Below are 19441 nucleotides of genomic sequence, written 5' to 3'. Positions count from 1 at the left end.
GAGCGCCCTCCGCATGGCTCGGGCTCCGGCGCTCAACCTCCCCAGCCAGCGTGGCCCAGGGAAATGGGGGGGGGGGGCCGCCGGAGGGAAGCAAGCGGGGATCGCAGCGCGCGTTCCTGCGGCGGGGGCCCAGAGGCTGGCGGGCAGGGTCCCCACCGGGGCTCCCGGTAGCCCCCTCGGGGAAGCGCGCCGGGAAGCCGCGGAGCCCTGGGCGCACCGGAACCCCCCGCCCCGGACCCCGCACTTACATGGCTGCAAAGCGTCTCCGGAGCTGCGCGGTCAGTCCCGGGGCCGAGGCCGCTGCTGCTGTTGTTGCTGCTGCGTTCACCGCCCGACGGCCAGCCGCCCACCCAGCGATCCAGCCGGGGAGGAGCCGGAGGAAGAAGCGTCGGGAGAGCGAGCGAAGGAGCGAGCAAGAGGCGGGGTGGAGCTTCCCCCCGGGCGGGGTTTTCTGGGCACTAAGCGGGGTGGAGGGGAGGGAAGGGCCTGCGTGGCGCTTACTGGGCAAAAGGGATCCCGAGCTGGGCGTCGTGGGGTCCAGCCGAGCACGCAGGTCGTGGGCGCGGAAGGCGCAAGGCGAGGGTGCCAAGGACTTGCGTGAGCAGGCCGTGTGACTTCCACCAACCCGCTTTCCCCGGTGTTGTTATTTGGTCCCAAAGGTGCTTTTTCTTTCTTTCTTTTTTTAAAGAGGCCACTGGACTTCCTGGTTTTTCTCTGAAGAAATTTCGCTTCTCATCCAGGAAGCTTCTTCAGGTCTGACTACTATCCTGTCTACTAGCCACTATCCTGCCAGAGCTGAAGAAGCTTCTGGGATAAGAAGTGAAAGATCTTCAAGAGAAGTAGTTGCCGCTGCAGCTACAAAATGGGAATATTTTATTAAAAACTTGTTTATTCAACAATGAATCAGGGTTTGTGTGTGTGTGTGTGTGTGTACTAAGCAATCAGTGGAACAATTTGGCACCTGAATTTGTGGACGCGCCATCCCTGGAGGAGATGAGACTGACAGCCATCTGTTCAGAATGGGCAACGGTCTTCAAAACTTGACAGCTTCAAGACTTGTGGACTTCCAACTCCCAGAATTCCTGAGCTAACATGACTGGAGGAGGAATTCTGGGAGTTGAAGTCCACAAGTCTTAAAGCTGTCAAGTTTTGAAGACCCCTGCTATAGGGTCTCCTTCTTGAGCAGGGGTTGGGCTAGAAGACCTCCAAGAATCCTTCCAACCCTTGTATACCTCCTAACACTCAACAACAGTTGGGTGGCTCACAGCAGTCAAAAGAAATTGCAATAAATTTGGCTGCGATTGGCCATCATTCCACATCTTCTTCATCCCTACTGAAGGTGGTGGAAAGAAAATGGCCACTTGAGGTCCGTAGAGATTCTCCATCATCCAGGCCATGGCTGTCCCAAGGGCGCTTCTTCAGGAGGTAGCCGGACTTGCTGGTTTTTCTTTGAAGACGTTTCTCTTCTCATTCAGGAAGCTTCTTCAGCTCTGACTACTATCCTGTCTACTATCCACTATCCTGTCAGTGCTGAAGCTTCTTGGATGAGAAGCAAAACGTCTTCAAAAGAAAAGAAAAAAATGAGAAACTCTAGATGTTGCCTCTGAAAAATGCCAAACTAGCCTTACAGCTATAGGATCCTTAAACTGCTGTAATTAATCAATGGGATGGCAGAAACCTGACTTGAGATTCCTGGCTGTACTTTTGAAAAACAACTCCTCTGTTTCTAATCTGGATTTAACAGATTAACAGATAATCAGAGCTGGAAGGGACCTTGTAGGTCATCTAGTCCAACCCCCCGCCCAAGCGGGAGACCCTACACCATTTCTGACAAATGGCAGTCCAGTCTCTTCTTGAAAGTCTCAAGTGATGAAGCTGCCACAATTTCCGAGGACAATCTGTTCCATTGGTTGATTGTTCTCACTGTCAAAAAATTCCTCCTTATTTCCAGGTTGAATCCTTGTTCAGTTTCCATCCATTATTCCTTGTCTGGCCTACAGGCACTTTAGAAAATAGCTTGACCCCTTCTTCTCTATGGCAGGCCCTCAAATATTGGAAGACCGCTATCCTGTCTCCCCTGGTCCTTCTCTTTACTAGACTAGCCAAGCCCAGTTCCTGCAACCGTTCGTTGTATGTTTTAGCCTCCTGTCCCCTAATCATCCTGGTTGCTCTTCTCTGTACTTTTTCTAGAGTCTCAACATCTTTTTTTATAATGTGGTGACCAAAACTGGATTCAGTACTCTAGGTATAGCCTTACTAAGGCTTTATAGAGTGGTAGTAGTACCTCACTTGATCTCAATTGTATCCCTCTGTTAATGCAATTTAGGATTGCATTAGCTTTTTTAGACACTGCTGGCTCATATTTAGCTGGTTGTCCACTAAGACTCCAAGCTCCCTCTCACAGTTAATTTTTCTTCCCTGGAGGCAGAAGGAGAAAGATCACCAAGAAATCACTGCTAAACCACAGTTAGGTCTCTACAATCCAAGTGGGCAACGTTTATTTCAAGCTAAATTAAACCTTAACTGCACACACACACCCCGCAATGTTTCTATTGTCAGGAGAGGCGCAAGATATTAAGATCCAAAAATATGAAACAAGACATTCAGTAACCGCCTCTGTTTGTAAACTAGAAAAATCTGCAGAAATTAATTCATGCCATCATTCCCCCCCAAAAAAAAGCATTTCAGGGAGAAGAAACGTTTCTGTTGGTTCAGTCCAGAAAAGAAGGGTGCTGTCCGAACCAGGACAAGTAACAAGTAATCTGGTGAGCATGCAGCCTGAACAGAATAGAAAAAAAAAGAAACGACGACAGATGATCAAGATCTGCAGTTTTGATTTTGCTGTCTTCAAGCAAGAGGCAGAAGTGTAGTCTTTGGGCCTTGTTATTCTCTGGAAGCCAAAAAATTCTTTTCCCAAAGGACGGCTGACTTCCGCTGCCCACTCTCGTCTCCAGAACCGAACTCCTCTTTCTGAGTCCTCGTGTTATTCTCCAGCCCTCTCCTTCATTCCTGTCCCTGTAACAGGGTGAGTCACTCTTGCTTTCTTCTCCTCCTCCCTTTTTCCTCCTCTCCCCCTCTTGAACGCGGCTGTGAAGTATCCAGCAAATGAGGTATTTCCATAATGAATGGCGGAAGGCTACATCATTCGGTCCGTTTTTAGAGCCCATCGTCCGACTTTGGGCCTCTGGCCAACTGGTCACACGGATCCCTTCAGTGTTGGGCCGACTCGATTTTGCTCCTTGGTGCTCCTTGGTGCTCCTTGGTACTCCTGGGCTGTAGCCAGGGGTGGACTTCAAAAATGTCAGCAACAGGTTCTCTGCCAGGTTGCTGGGTGGGCGTGGCCTAGTCGGCCTCCTGCATCATGGCCGGGGAGGGGGTTTCACATTCCCCGGGCTCCGGAGGCTTTCCTTGAGTTTCTGGGAGAGTAAAAACTGCCTCCCCCGGGCTCTGGAGACTCTCCAGAGGCCGGAAACAGGCCCATTTCTTCCAAAACCTCTGGGAAGGCCATTTTTTTGCCCTACCCGAGCCTCTGCGTGGGCTCGGCACTTACCTCACATCCGAAACGGGCCGTGTGGAGACTCCTGGGATGGCTGGGGTGGGAGGGGCAGGATGGGGTGGGCGGGGCCAGCCAGGGGTGGGATTTGGTGGTTCCTCTGAACCGGCCATAATATTAGTTATGGGTTCCCTGGAACCTGGCCGAACCCGTAGCAGAACCCACCCCGGCTCTAGCGGTAGCTTAGAATCAAGATTATCAGTTAGTATGAAGAGCATAGAGAGAGGTACAGGCACTCTTCGACTTAGGATCACAATTGAGCCCCGAATTTCCACCGTGACGTGAATTTCATGCCGTTTTACGACCTTTCCTGGCCACCGTTGTTAAGGGAATCGCTGCGGCTGTTAAGTTAGCAGCACAGTTGTGAAGGGAATCTGGATTCCCCGCTGACTTCGCTTGGTCGCAAAAGGGACTGCATGACTTGGGGCACTGCAACCGTCATAAATCCAGGACAGTTGCCAAAATGCGTCAGAATTTTGATCCCATGACCACGTGTTGTGGTTCACCGGCAGCAGGTGTGGATGGCTGAGGCCTCGGAGAGCGAGGACTCGGATGAGGGGCCTGCATGTGATGTACGGATGGGATCAGGACCATCAGGGAGTGGAATGCTGCCTTTGGAGATTGTGGAGGCTGGCAGCAGTGATGAAGAGGTCCCAGAGGAGCCTGTGCCCAGTGCGCATGCTCACAGGGCTGCTCGAAGGAAAGAGCAGATGCAGCAGCACAGGCGACTCAGGAGTAAGGCTGCAAGGTAATGGCCCCTCCCTTAAAAGAAAAAAACCAGCTGAAAAACTGAAGTTCTTTGCAAGAAGCAAAGAATTTTTTACACTCAGGCCTGGTGGACGGTTGGAATATCTTGGTTGGTGTTTGGAGACCCTTTGTGTTTGAAATATTTCTTAGTAACTTTATCTGGTGTTTTTGGCAGCCTTGCACAACCTTGACAAGGCTCGTTCTTATCAGAGACAATTAGTTTGAAACAGCCTTTTAACCGTGAAGGAACAGACTTCGTAAAGAATCATTAAAAGGTTTTGCTGTTACTTCTGTTTCGCGTTTGTTTCCTTGGAACGAGGTTTGGGTCAGAATAGTACGGAATGCTGCCAGTGTAGGAAAACTGTCATCAGTCCCTTTTTTTCAGTGTCGTTGTCATTTTGAACTGTCTTGCAAGGAATGGTTGTAAGTCAAGGACTATATGTTCTCTACTACGGCTCAACAGCTCATAACATATGGTTGATCTTCTCTGGCCACAGAAACTCAAACAAGACAGACTTTGGCTAGTAAATGAAATGGGATATTAGGCGACAGAGGCTTTAGAAGAGACTGGGAAACCAAAACACATTCCGGAAGAAGGCTACATAAATTTGTTGAATAAACAAAGGAACAAACAAGGCACTTCTTTAAAACACTTCCTGTTGCCAAACAGCCCCACTTACATTCCTAGTAATCCTTGAGACTCTAGCACAATTCAAATCTTCCAATACCCCATTACGCAGCGCTAGGGATTTGAACCGCCGAACTGCCACCTTTCTGATCAACAAGCTCAGCGTCTTAGCCACTGAGTCACCTGAGCGTCCCTATATTTAAAAATACTGGGGGTTTAAGGACAGGAGTCTGCTATTACGATTTCTGTTCGAACCCCACATGTCACACAAGCACTACTCCCCGGGAAGTAAGCCATGCTTGCTTTGAAGTGGAGTAAATGCTCCCTAACTATGTTGCTTGCTTTCGGACTCTCTTTCAAGATCTTGGCCTCAAAGTCCTTGTTGTGATGGCACAACATTCAGAGGCACATGTTCTCTGGCAAATCTCAGCTTGCCCCAAAGATGGGGAGGGCTGTTGCATGTTCGTTTTATGCCCCCCTCCCTCTGATGTAAGGGACAAAAACAGCTGGGCTGGCCATTTTGCCACCGGTTGCTGCGTCAGCTGCCTCTTTGGTTGATGAGCATTGCCTGGTGCTGCTGCACAGAAGGTACACATAAGTGTAGGTGCTCCTTAGTTTAGTCCACAGTTTGCAGTTTAACATATGCTGCGAAGCCCATCCGGTTTACTTTATCCTGTAAACTGTAGGTAAGCAAAGCAGGGTTGGTTACGTGTGAGGTGGGAAAACCCAGGCCCAGAACTGCACAATGCTGTTAGCCATATATGGATTCTGTCTTGGTGCACGCATATCTTGTATTGAATGGTTCCCTAAGAAACCGCATTGTGCCAAATACACAGCCTGCAAACTCAGCAGCTCTGGTCCAAGAGTGGGCAGAGAGTTGCGAAGATGTGCCAACACAGGCATGTAAATCACTTGAGGTGCTTTAGAGGGCAACGCTGGGTAAACTTACTGCTTGAGGAATGTGCTGTTGTGCAGCCAAGAGGGAACACATTCTAGTACCCAGCAGGTTTCGGTATGAATAACTTGAGAAAGAAAACAAACTGAGATTTATGCCAGATGGAATACTTATTAGAGAAGTACTGGCTGTGCAATGTGACTAAAAATAAGTGCTGAGACTGGAAGTTTCTATTCTTGTCCTATTTCTTGCATTTATTTTTTCTTTCTTTCCTCTAAGCCAGTGTTTCTCAAGTTTAGCACCTTTAAGATAAAGGGGACTTCAGCTCCCAGAATTCCCATGGCTCACTAGGGAATTCTGGGAGGGGAAGTCTGCTTATCTTAAAACTTGCCACAAGTTGAGAAACATGGCTCTAAGCTTTTAGCCAACATGCTAAATAACTAACTAGCTTTTCATTTTCACTGTTATGTGCTTTTCAATGAAAGAATGGATGAATTACTGGCTGAAAGTAGAAACCTAAAACATTCAGACTAGCATTCACATACTGCCCTGAGCATGGTTGATTGAGTACGGATCAAGCCACGTATCATGGTTTAGAAGCCATCCTGGCTGGGATCACAGGAAACATTGAGCCGAAAGAAAGTAAGTGCCATTAATTACAGCATGATAGCAGCCATTCCCAGCAAAAATATTTATAAAATTGCTTTTACTTTCGTGCCGTTGGTTTGATCTGTTGAATTTTCCACCCGCATCAGTCTGACCATTTCTCTTTTTTGCTTTCTTGATTACTAAACAAATCACGGTGCCATTCCCATTGCCTAAGAGCAACTCTGTTTCCTCTTCAGTTTGCAATGCTTTGTAACAACCTGGGGTGATGTTAATTGATAAGTAGCTACACTGGGGAAAAAACATATGAAAGGCAACTTTTAAAGGTTACTCTTCTGGAGTGGCTTGAATGAGTTTTAATGCTACCAAAAGATTCGACATTCAAGTTCAGGGGTTTTCATTTTAAGTTTCATCCCTAAAGCTTCCTTGTTTATCCATCCCCAGTTTAGGAATCTATCCAGCACAACCACAAATGAGTAAAAACCCCTTTTACATTAATATGTTAATTGGCCCAAGCCTATCTGGTTAGTTTATCTTCTGTATATATAAAAGCGAAATACCACTCACACATCATCACAAAATCTTCAGAACAGTAAAGCCTACAACCTTGAAATTTGCCGCATATGTTCCTCTTGGCTTCTAGGTGCTCACTAAGAAAGGATTTTTTCAAAATGACCATCACAGCATTAGTATTTCCTATACTATTAGTATTAACACGCTCTGATGCTAAGGAGTTCTACTCCCCTCCCTACCTGAAAAGAAATCTGTTCCAAATGCAAAACACAAGCAGAGGAGAGGAGTTTCAGTTTCAGTTTTAGTTTCACAACACCAAGCAGGTTTAGTACAAAACAGTTCAGCTAAGCCACGCCCAGGCTCCTTGCTGTTTCCTCCTTGCTCACACAGCAAATACTGTTTCAGTTTCCAAACATCCCTCAACTCTCTCACACACTGACAGGATGCTAGCCAGATGAATACGGATGGATGCTGGTAGGCAGAGCCAGAATTTCCCCCCCCTTATTTTCCTCCCCAAAAACTAAGCCCGACCACTCTAACCCTAACTAAGTGATTCATTTAAAGCTGTGGCCAGAAATGTTGTAAAATGAGACAAAAAATTCATTTATCAACTGTCTTGCTTAGCGGCAGAAATTTTGGGCTTAATTGTGGTTGTGCGTCGAGGGCTCCCTGTATTGTGCGAACGCACAAAATTGTGTAGATCAGGGGTGTCCAACCTTGGCAACTTTAAGACTTGTGGACTTCAACTCCCAGAGTTCCTCAGCCAGCAAAGCTGGCTGAGGAACTCTGGGAGTTGAAGTCCACAAGTCTTAAAGTTGCCAAGGTTGGACACCCCTGGTGTAGATCGAGTAAACCCCGATTCCATTAACTACAGGGAATTGTGATACCCAACAACAGCCACAGAGATATCTCCATATTTGTAGATCAACCCTTGGCAGTCATAAGCTGGGTGTTAACTTTTAGCCTGTTGGCGACTCTGGCCCCTTCCTTCTGTTTGCAATTACTGAGATAAAAGTCCTTTTCCAAAGCCAGTTTATCATCCAGTGACTTATTTAATCACATGCTTGTTTTCTGCCTTTCCTGCTGGAGACACACTTCCTTTTGGAACCCGGTTTTATTTATATCCTGCTCTTGGAACACACAGAAGCCTTATCTTTAAAAAAAAAAAAAAAAAAGGAGGGGGGGACGGCAGGGTAACCTTAAGCAGCCATGAATGGCCTCCGAAGGACACTTCTACAACCCCGCTAAGCCAGGTAATGCCTGTATACGACCTTTTCAACTCTCCATCAGCCCTTAGGTTCAAACTTGTTCGGCCGTGCAGGTGGTTTATACCAGGGGTCTTCAAACTTAACGGCTTTAAGACTTGTGGACTTCAACTCCCAGAATTCCTCCTCCAGTCATGTTAGCTCAGGAATTCTGGGAGTTGGAAGTCCACAAGTCTTAAGCTTGCCAAGTTTGAAGATCCCTGGCATGGTATATAAAATCATACATTGCAATGTCCTACCTGTCAATGAATACTTCAGCTTCAACCATAACAACACAAGAGCACACAATAGATACAAACTCAAAGTTAACCGCACCAAACTTGATTGCAGGAAATACGACTTCAGCAATAGAGTGGTCAATGTCTGGAATACTCTACCCGACTCTGTAGTTTCTTCCCCAAACCCCAAAAACTTTAACCTTAGACTGTCTACTATTGACCCCACCCCTTTCCTAAGAGGTCTGTAAGGGGCGTGCATAAGTGCACCAACATGCCTACCGTCCCTGTCCTATTGTTTCTCTTATTCTTCTTTTATTTTTCTTATATGTACCCATTTCATGTATTCACAACTATGTATACACTTATACTTATTATCTTGTAAACAATTGGCAAATCAAATCAAATCAAATAAAATCAAATAAATAAATAAATAAATAAATAAATAAATAAATAAATAAATAAATATGCTGACATGACTGGGTTCAAATGGCAGGCCCCAAACTGTACACTTGCTATGGATCATTACCCAGTACAGAACTCAGTCCAATCCCCACCCACCCACCCTTTTTTTTTTGAATGCCTGTACTGATGGTACAGTAGATCAGCGGTCCCCAACCTTTGTGGGTTGGATGGAGGGAGAGAGGGGGACCGGGCCATGCAAGCAGCAGGCTGACACCAGAGGTGGTCTTCAGCAGGTTCTGACCAGTTCTGGAGAACTGGTAGCGGAAAATTTTGAGTAGTCCGAAGAACCGGCAAACACCACCTCTGACTGGCCCCGCCAACCCCATCTATTCTCTGCCTCCCAGATGATTGGCTGGGTCTTCTTTGGTTGCCCTGTGCAGGAGAACAGAGCTGGAAAGCAGGTTAGTGGGGTGGGGAGGGGATGGGGATTTTGCAGTAACCTTCCCCTGCCACGCCCACCAAGTCACGCTCACCAAGTCACGCCCACAGAACCAGTAGTAAATTTTTTTGAATCCTACCAGTGGCTGGCGCACATGCATGCACAGCTTGATTTGCACAAATTGAGCTGCACACATGTGTACAGGCATGGTGGCCACAACTCATGCATGTTGAGCTGCCTCTCACATGGCCTGATTCCAAACAGGGCCCAGGCTGGGGACTGGGAATCCTGCAGTAGATAGTAGTAGTGGTAGTGGTAGTGGTAGTAGTAGTAGTAATGATAACAATAATAATAATTGATTAGCCCTTGGGCCATTTAAAAGTGCAGAATTCCAGAAACAAATTATTACTGAAATTTGATCAAAGCAATTTAAAATGGAAATTGGAATAAAACACGATTTAAACATGAAATTGGAATAAAATACGATTTGGAATGGAATTGGAATAAAACACGATTTAAAATGGAATTGGAATAAAATACAATCTAAGGTGAAAATGGAATAAAATGGAATCATTTAAGATATAGGTAAAATATGATAAAATTATATTTCGGTGTCACCCCTACAACCTACCCCGATTGCAGTAGATAATGAAATTGCAAACATTGACATTGACGTGCCGATTGCAATGTCTATCCATCGAGGGCAGAGACTACATTGTTTCTCCTAGAGGTTAAGATGGACCCAACTCAACATGTCCAGAGGTATGCTTATGACCATTTTTCACACTCAACAGAATAACAGAGTTGGAAGGCACCTTGTAGGTCATCTAGTCCAACCCCCCCCCCTCCGCCCAAGATCGTTGTAGCATCCCCGTGGTCACAACATTCAGATGCTTGGCAACTGGCATGTATTTATGACAGTTGTATTGTCCAGAGGCCATGCGAGCACCTGTCGCGACCTTCTGACAAAGTCACTGGGCAGTCAGATTCACTTAACAAGCAATTCACCAACAACTGCAGTGATTCACTTGACTTTGGCAACAAAATACGGCAAATTTCCCTTAACTGTCTTGCTTAGCAGCCTAAACTTTGAGCTCAGAGGCGGTCGTAAGTCAAAGACAACCTGCACAGAGGATAAAAATTAGTAGGGAAAGCTATGACCCTCAAACTCTGTTGGAAAAGACTTTCAGATCCCTTTTCCAGACTCCCTTTTTTCCTTGAATAAATAAGTGTAGCCATCAGCTACAATTTATGCAATATATTAAGTTAGAATAGGGTTTGTGAATGTGCGAGACATTAAGCAGTCCTAATTGAGGCAATTGGGTCAATTCAAAATAAACCAACAGGTTAAGAAACCTGGGAAAGCATTCTTCACAAATACAGGGTATGTCTGGATGAGGCAGTGACTTGAACAAGATTTCCAACAAGCCTGCCAAGTTGGGCTTTTGCAGCAAAAATGATTTTTCACCTCCATTAAGGGGAGGGGGGGGGGAATCTATTGTAGACATAAGCTTTTGTAGGAAAAAAAGAAAAACACCATCAGGAAATGAACTGTCAATGTTTGTCTTGAAGTTGCTGCCATCTGCTGATTTCTGACAGTATTATTATACTGAGATCAATATTTTTTTAAATAAAGGATGTAGCATTTGATAAAATGGACGCTGGCGTAGAAAAACATCTGTTTCAATAACTCTGCTAGGGTTTAAGAAATTAGAATAATTTTAAACGGGTCTACAGTTCCTCAAATTAATTGTACAATTAATGGTAGAAATAGAATTGCACAATTCATTGATTGTATGCAATTGATGCAAAGTATTCTGTTATTTTCTTGTAGCAATGAATGTTTCCTGTGATGGAAACTCTTGCGGTGGAAAATAAGTCCAAGACTTAGCTTCAGATCCAGTATCTATCACCAAGCAGCAATATTTAGTAGTCCATAAATATAAATTTGCCCAAACAATTATGATTCTGAACATGGTTTTTATGTTATCTATAAACAAATGCTTTGATGGATTGAGTTTAGAGATGACTAAGATGTCTGTAATGTTTCATTCCAGGCTGTTTTATACTTTCCAGGTTATTGGGCAAAACATCACATACTACAGGGCATAAAATCTAGGCCAGAACTTATTCATTTAGTTGCATTTGTTTAGCTAATTCAATGTCTGTCCCCTCCCTAGCTTCAGGAAAACAAAGATAACTCAAAAATAAATGGGAACAATAAACACAAATCACATGTGCCCCAGTAACACACTTGTACAGCTCACTCTCCAACAGGATGTGTCAGTGTGCCCCAATAAGGGAGTATTTCTCTGCACATGGCTTGGGGCAAAATGCTGCCTTAATCACACAACAGTCAGCAATTTGATGCCTGCTGGCCATTGGTCCCCAAAAGTGGGTGGGACTCTCTGGCTATGCATTTTGTTCATGAGGACTGCCCACTCTGAAGTTGAGTAGCAATAGCAATAGCACTTCTATGCTGCTTCGTTGTGCTCCACAGCCCTCACTAAGCGGTTTACAGAGTCAGCCTATTGCCCCTAACAATCTGGGTCCTCATTTTACCAACCTCGGAAGGATGGAAGGCTGAGTCGACCTAGAGCTAGCCAGGGATTGAACTCCAGACTGTGGGCAAAGTGTGTCTGCAATACTGCATTCTAACCGGTGGTGGTATGCTACCGGTTTGGACCGGTTTAGCCGAACTGGTAGCAAAAAAAAAAAAAAGCCTCCAACGATCAGCTGAGAGGATAAGAAAAGAAAGTGCAGGATCGGCCCTCTCACTGGCCCCTGCCCTTTTCCCTTCTTTATCCTATTAGCTCAGTGGTCCCCAAACTTTTTTGTACCAGGGACCAGTTTCACGATTGTTCATTCTTTGCGGCCCGGTACAAAATGATCCACCGCCCGGTACCGGCATCAGCACGCACGACCAAGGCAAGGTGAGCCGAGCGACCGACCAGCCAGCCGTCCCCCGCTTCTCCCCGCCACCTTCAACTCCTCCTTTGTACTTTCTTGCGGTCGATGGGCTTTTCGGGCTCTTTCTTAATCTCCTCCTGAGTAACGCGAGACTCCACCACCATCGGGACGGCTCTTCGTTCGAAGCTGCCTCCACCTTCTTCGATGAAACTAAGGTACGAGGATTCCTTCAGCACCCAAACGCCGCTTTCCAACCGACGACCAACAAGCTCAACTGGAAGCACTTTCTCAAGCGCCACCGAAACAAGATGGCGGCACCCAAACTTTCATTCTTTGCGGCCTGGTACAAAATGATCCACGGACCGGTACCGGTCCGGGGCCCGGTGGTTGGGAACCCCTGTCTTAGCTGATTGGTGCTGCATACCTCAGCTGGTGTGGGCAAAGTTGCACGCGCACATTAGGCAAAGCACGCCCACCAAGCCACGCCCACCAAACCAGTGGTAAAACAATTTGAGTCCCACCACTGACTCTAACCCCTGCACCACCACGAATCATAGGACTAAGAGGGTCCTCAAAAGTCTTCTAATTGAACCCCCTACTCAAGGCAGGAGCATAATAGCATCCCAGTCAAGTGGTTCTCCAGTCTATTTTTGAAAACCTCCCATGATGGAACCACCCACAATCCCAGAAGGCAACCCCAGAAGGCAAGGGGTTCCACAGATTAGTTGTTCTGTCGGGAAATTTCTCCGCAGCCTTAGACTGGATCTCCCTTGAACAAGCTTCCACCCATCCGTCTGTAGAGATTCTCAGTCAGATAAACCTCCAAGTGGCCTCAACAATTCTCTAAAAGAATGCAAATGACCAGCTGTCTGCAAGGAATATAAATCCTCCCATGCCCCATTATCCTGTCAGAGCTGAAGAAACTTCTGGGATGAGAACATCTTTAAAGAAGAAAAAGCAAGGCAGTCCAGTTGCCTCCTGAAAAAGCACCTTTTGGGACTTCCACCCATTACTTCCTCTCGTGCCCTCAAGTGCTTCGGAGAATAAATCAATCACTTGAGGCGAATCGGTGGGGGCTGTTTCTGACTGAAGTTAAACCGGCCAAGATTTCATAACCTCTTAAGCTGCCATGGCTAGATGCCGGTCTGCAGCCTCTGCCAATTGTTATTCTGGACATGTCAGCGGTAGGTAGCAGGAGGGCTGGGCTCAGAGACACTCGGGCTCCTCCAGGCAGCAGGGCAGGGCAGAGTTAATTTCTGAAAGGATGAGGAATTTGTTATTTGCTGAGCCACTTCCTTTCAGCTAACAATAATAAATCAGCCCACAAGGAAGGCCCCACGTGGGATCTGGGCTGTGGATACAGGCTGGCTGACCCAGGGCAGGCCAAGAGGAAGCCTCTCGCATTATCTGCCGTTCACATTTGGTCTCCTTGGCAGGCTGGGCTTTTGCAACGGCTGCAGAAATCAAGATGTGCTTCCTTCCAAACAAGGCCGGCTCTCCCCAAGGCCTGTCTCTGCCATGGCAACCATCTCTTCCCTATCCCAACACCTCCCCCAACCCCCAGTCTTTCCATACACAGATGCTGTGTAAGGCAGGATGCCAGATGGACACAGGTTCACACACACGCTTGCTTGCTTTCCCAGGAAAGCTGCTTGCAAAGCCATTTACCTCTGAATGGCGGGACCCAGGCCATGAGAGGTTCAAGGCACTCGGCAGGTTGAGCAAGAGGGATTTTTGTCCAACATCGCAGGGCTGGCGTCCCACATTTGAGAGTGGAACTATTCCTCAGGATTGTTGGTCTGGGGTTAAAGTTGGGGAAACCCCCATCTAAGTTGCCAGTAAGTCCATTAACTCCATGATGGCAGTGTTGGACAGGATGCAAGTGAGTTTAAGGGGATGAATTGCCACAAAGAAGAGGGAGCCAAGTTGTTCTCCAAAGCAACTGAGGGCAGGACAAGAAGCAATGGATGGGAATCTAATCAAGGAGAGAAGCAACCGGGGACTAAGGAGAAATTTCCTGACTATTAGAACAATCAGGGGAACAACTCGCCTCCAGAAGTTGCAGGTGCTCCAACACTGGAAGTTTTTCAGAGATTGGACAACCACTTCTGAAATGGTATAGCATTTCCTGCCTGAGAAGGGGGTTGGACTAGAAGACCTCCAAGGTCCCTTTCAACTCTGTCTATTCTATTCTATTCTATTCTATTCTATTCTATTCTATTCTATTCTATTCTATTCTATTCTATTCTATTCTATTCTATTCTATTCTACTCTACTCTACTCTACTCTACTCTACTCTACTCTACCCTACCCTACCCTATTCCTATTCCTATTCCTATTCCTATTCCTATTTATTTCCATTTCCATTTCTATTCTATTCTGCTGTATAAAAGAGACGTGAGGAACTTTATAGATCATGGATGTTTTCAGAAAAGCCCCTGCACTGGTCTTGGGTCCTCCTAAGAAATAAACCTATATAGAGTAAATCAGAGTTGGGACACCTGTAGTAGTATTAAGATGCCCAGAGAACTCATTTTTCTTGGATACATTATTGCTCATGCTCATATATTAAGATCTGATTGGGTTTTACTGAATTAATTACAATCGGCTGAGTTCGTTTGGTACAGTACACTAAGCCACACTAAACAGCCCACATGATAGCTTCCTATGTTGTGTGAGAACCTCATTCTAGTCTGTTCGACTGCATGAGATCTTCCAGTTTGTCTTTGACCACAACCTTCTGCCTTCCCAACAGCGCCCAGCAAATTGTCTGCTAAATGCAGAAGATGGAAATAAAGAGTCCATTGCATGCACAGATGCCAAACTGGGTAAGGTTGCTCTGTGGAACACCTATTGAACTAAAGGGAGGGGGAACCCCACTTCAATGGACCAACATTGGGGTACATGTTTTCTTGCAAGCCACAATTCTAGTTTTGCCCATCATCATTTTTTTTTTAAAAGCCACACCCAGCAGATCCCACTGGCACCAAATCCTATGGTTCAGTTTGATAACGTTGATTGTAGGTCTGATCAATTGCAACATTTCAGGTCCCAAATGTGTCCCATAACCCAGTGCTACCCAATCGACATTTGGGTCCAAAAGATATGGATAATTATAGCTGAAAAAAAAAGGAGAAACCCCCACCGACACCAAAAGATAAGAGGGAGAGAAAAAATGGATCCTGGATGAATATTGTTCTCAGGTGCGTTGATAGCTGCTGAGAGTTTAGAGGAAGGCAGTACAATAAGCTAGATCTGGTGGAGTGTTGGGTGCCCCCTCAAAGATAAGCAAAGGGTGCTTTACAAGGAAAACATGGGGAAGGTCTGAGAAACCAGACTTCAGATTAAGGAATGACCATTCTACAATGCCACACTAGAGAGGCAATTGTGCACTAGGTTCCAATGAACATCAACTTAGGCTATCGCACTTCAGTCCATCTTATCCCAGCCTTCTTGCCCCATTCCGGTCGTCAAACTCTGGATGGAAATCCGCTGAGAACCCAGGTTCTCTCTCCTATAATCCAGCATTTCAGAGATTTGGTTTGGCCTTCCCAGAGGGGCTCTTAAATCAAGTACTCACCAATCCCAGGGATTTATTCCAAGGGCTGAAAATCCAATTTATTCTTGAGTTCAGTTAGGGCTTGACCGACCAGTGCGTTAAGTCTTCTTTCCTGATCTGGATGTGTTCGTGATGCATTCCTTTCTCTCCGGTTAAAACAGGGCAGGCTGAAAGAATTTCCTTTCACTCTGGACACTGCTGATCTCCTCTTGCACTTGAATGCTCCACCTTCCACTGAAGTATTTCAGTTTCTAAAATATTAAAAAAAAAAATCAAAGGGGTATTTCCTGGTAAGAACGTGCATAAAAATACCACACTGCTATACAATCTGTAGCCTCGTTTCTGCCCTTATTCCATTGCACAACAATTAAACATGACGTTGCACCATTATATCCTGAAACAAAAAAAAAAATCTTCTTGCATTATTCATATCTTTTTTTTTTTTGGTCCTGTTTCCATCCCCAAAGTAATATATTTGTTTAATGGATTTAATGGACTAATGTATGCCGTGCATTACATTAAAAAATGATTCAGTAAAAGTACCACGCACCTCACTGCATTACTGGAGTTCATTAAAGCAGCCACCTCCTATTTTCAGGATTTGGTTTGTTGACTTCATAGTCCTACTAACCTCAAAACATTTACATCCATGAGATGCTGGAATGGGATCCTAAGTATAAATCTGATCTATATATTGGGATCAAAGCTCATAAATACAATCAACCCATATCAATTATAGAAACATGATCATCAATGAATGGAAAATGTGTGCAAAGGGGAAGATTGTATTTTCATATGGGTCATAAGGTGATTACAGAGGTCAGAGAACAGGAAAAAGAATGATTCGATTGTTGATAACAGCCATTTGAAAGCCTTTTAGACAATTAGAAGAAGACAACAAGCAGATGAGGAAGTGGGAAGCGACATCTGGAATCTACAACTATTAGTCAACTGCCAGGACCACAAGCCATGACCCTGGAGAAGTAGTCTGGTGCCTGAAGCAGACCAGTAAATGACTTCATAGATCAACAATCATAGAAACAAAAAAATTGAATCGCTTTCTTAGAATGGGATAGAGAGAATGGACCCATTTGGGATCCATCAACTTATTGACAGCTTGAATTGTACCAATTATTTATACCAGGGGTTTCATGGAAAGCTCCGGCAGCTTTCCATCCAAAGCCAACCAGGGTGTTGGGACTTTGGAAGTGCTGATGGTGGGTAGATGTGTGTGTGGGATAACAGTAGATGGCAGATGACAATGGATCTTTCCAACCTTCCTGGACATTTTGCTTTTCCTTCAGCCAGTCCCAGAGAAGAAGAAGAAGAAGAAGAAGAAGAAGAAGAAGAAGAAGAAGAAGAAGAAGAAGAAGAAGAAGAAGAAGAAGAAGAAGAAGAAGAAGAAGAAGAAGAAGAAGAAGAAGAAGAAGAAGAAGAAGAAGAAGAAGAAGAAGAAGAAGAAGAAGAAGAAGAAGAAGAAGAAGAAGAAGAAATAATAATAATGAATTCTTCTTTGAACGAGGGGATTATTCCTTGACTTCTTAAAGAGGTCTTGGTTTGCTTTTTCATCAAGAAGTCATCAGAATCAGAATAGAACTGGAAAGGCCTTTGGGGGGCTTCCAGACCAGGCTCCTGCTCAAACAGGAAATCCTATACCATTTCAGACAAGTGACTGTCCAGTCTCTTCTTAAAAACCTTCAGCGATGGAGCACCACAACTTCTGAAGGCCAGCTGTTCCACTGGTTAATTGTCCTCACTGTTAGGAAGTGTCTCTTCAATCCCAGATTGCTTCTCTCCTTGGTCAGTTTCCATCCATTATTTCTTGTCCTGCCCTTTGATGCTTTGGAAAATAAATTGAGCCCCTCTTCTTTGTGGCAGCCTCTCAAATACTGGAATACTTCTATCATGTTTCCCCTAGTCCTTCTTTTCTCTAGACTAGCCAAACCTAAATCTTCCAACTGTTCTTCATATGTTTTAGCCTCCAGGCCTCTTTAATCATCTTAGTTGCTCTTCTTTGCACTTTTTCCAATGTCATCAGTGGACCCCAGAATACTGGATAATTTTTATCTAATATCTAACTCACACTTTTGGGAGAAATGGGTTGAGAAGATGGTTGTCCAACAGCATCAGAGTATCTTGGATGAAATGAATGTATCTTTTCTTTTATGTATACTGAGAGTATTTACACCATGACAAATTCCTTCCAATCACACTTGGCCAATAAAGTATTCTATGTTCTATTCTATTCTATTCTATTCTATTCTATTCTATTCTATTCTATTCTATTCTATTCTATTCTGGATATGGATCTATTTCCATCAAGTTTCTGATCCATGTATTGGATAGAAACAGCTTTGGATGATCTCTGGTGAGGATGAGATGGGGGTTGTGCATCCATCCTTGCTCTTACTTGACCTCTCTGCATAGAACTTTTAAACAGATATACGTTTCTATGAATATAAGTCTATAGTTTTGAGGACTGGGTGGTTTCTTTCTTTTTTTTTTTCATTTAATCTATGAAAGTTCTCTCTACATGTATAATTTTTACAGTTCTAAGTTGCTAAAGGCTTGCCTTGTTCTGTATCAATCTATATATAGAGAATTAAGAGGCATCTTTAACTGGGCCATGATCATTGCTGATCTTGGTCAATGGTGGTAAAAGAACATAGCACTATCCATGTTGTGGACCTCTTATTGAACATTCCTGATGTCTCGTTATAATCCTTCTCAGTTTCTTTTCTCTTTTTGGAAACTGGGTTATATGTTGCTGAACTGATTATATTTTTTAAAGCTGTTGGTTGTATTTGAGCAACATGTTTACTTGTCCTTTGCTTATTCATGACTGCATAAACAGGTTTCCTGCATTTGCACATCATACCAAACAATAAACTAACTACACAGGTTGAGTTTGTATAATATAGTTAGCTACATACTGGTTCACATGCAATGAACGTTCAGCCCTCTTGTTTCGATATTGTTGTAAACTGCACTGGGAAATTCAGCAAGCTAGGAAAAAAAAAACAAGATAAAATAATAGCCACAAATATCCAGTGATGGGGGAGCAGCTTCATTTTGTGCTTGATGGCTGCCCTATAAACCCCAAGATTGTTTTAGCAAGCAAAGCAGCTATTATGTTCTTATTCCAGTCTATGGAAATGTTGGAGAATAGTGGTAGAGTAACTAAGTGAAACAATGTGCCGGGAGGGATGAAACAATTGCAAAAAGATTGCGGCATTGATTTCTGCAAACAAATAGATATTTTGTTCTTGTTGCAGTAGAGAAGGCTGAGTTTTCTCCATCCTGGTTCATAAAGAAAAGAAAAGAAAGCCAATAATGCACAGTTGTCTAAATGCTTCCTTAGGACCCCTAATAACAAGATTTAGAGTAGTTTTATTCACTATTCATTTGGGGGTGGGGAAGAGAGAGGGAGGGAGGGAGGGAAGAAGAGGAGGAGGAGGAGAAGGTGGAGGAGGAGGAAAGGAAGGAAGGAAGGAAAGGAAAGGAAAGGAAAGGAAAGGAAGGAAGGAAGGAAGGAAGGAAGGAAGGAAGGAAGGAAGGAAGGAAGGAAGGAAGGAAGGAAGGAAAGGAAGGAAAGAAGGAAAGAAGGAAAGAAGGAAGGAAGGAAGGAAGGAAGGAAGGAAGGAAAGGAAAGGAAAGGAAAGGAAAGGAAAGGAAAGGAAAGGAAAGGAAAGGAAAGGAAGGCCTT

The 19441-nt window shown here is 44.7% G+C and overlaps 1 protein-coding gene across 4 annotated transcripts in view; it reads right to left on the bottom strand.

Moving 5' to 3' along the window:
• Positions 1–15901, bottom strand: part of RIPOR1 (RHO family interacting cell polarization regulator 1) — a 117200-nt gene extending 101299 nt beyond the window's left edge. For 3 of the 4 annotated variants that reach the window (XM_087971540.1, XM_087971544.1, XM_026675948.2), the window contains exon 1: positions 249–410. The gene's annotated coding sequence lies outside the window, so the exon portion shown is untranslated. Of the gene's footprint in view, positions 1–248; positions 411–15756 lie in introns of those variants that run through there. The other variant, XM_087971541.1, reaches the window with a different exon arrangement.
• Between the last annotated feature and the right edge of the window lie 3540 nt (positions 15902–19441).

This window comes from Notechis scutatus, chromosome 9 (genome assembly GCF_049901735.1).
Source record: "Notechis scutatus isolate UNSWTSFEM ecotype Mainland chromosome 9, rNotScu1.2, whole genome shotgun sequence".
Taxonomy (NCBI): domain Eukaryota; kingdom Metazoa; phylum Chordata; class Lepidosauria; order Squamata; family Elapidae; genus Notechis; species Notechis scutatus.
Note: the sequence above shows the minus strand (reverse complement) of the source record. Positions and strands in the feature narration are given on the sequence as shown.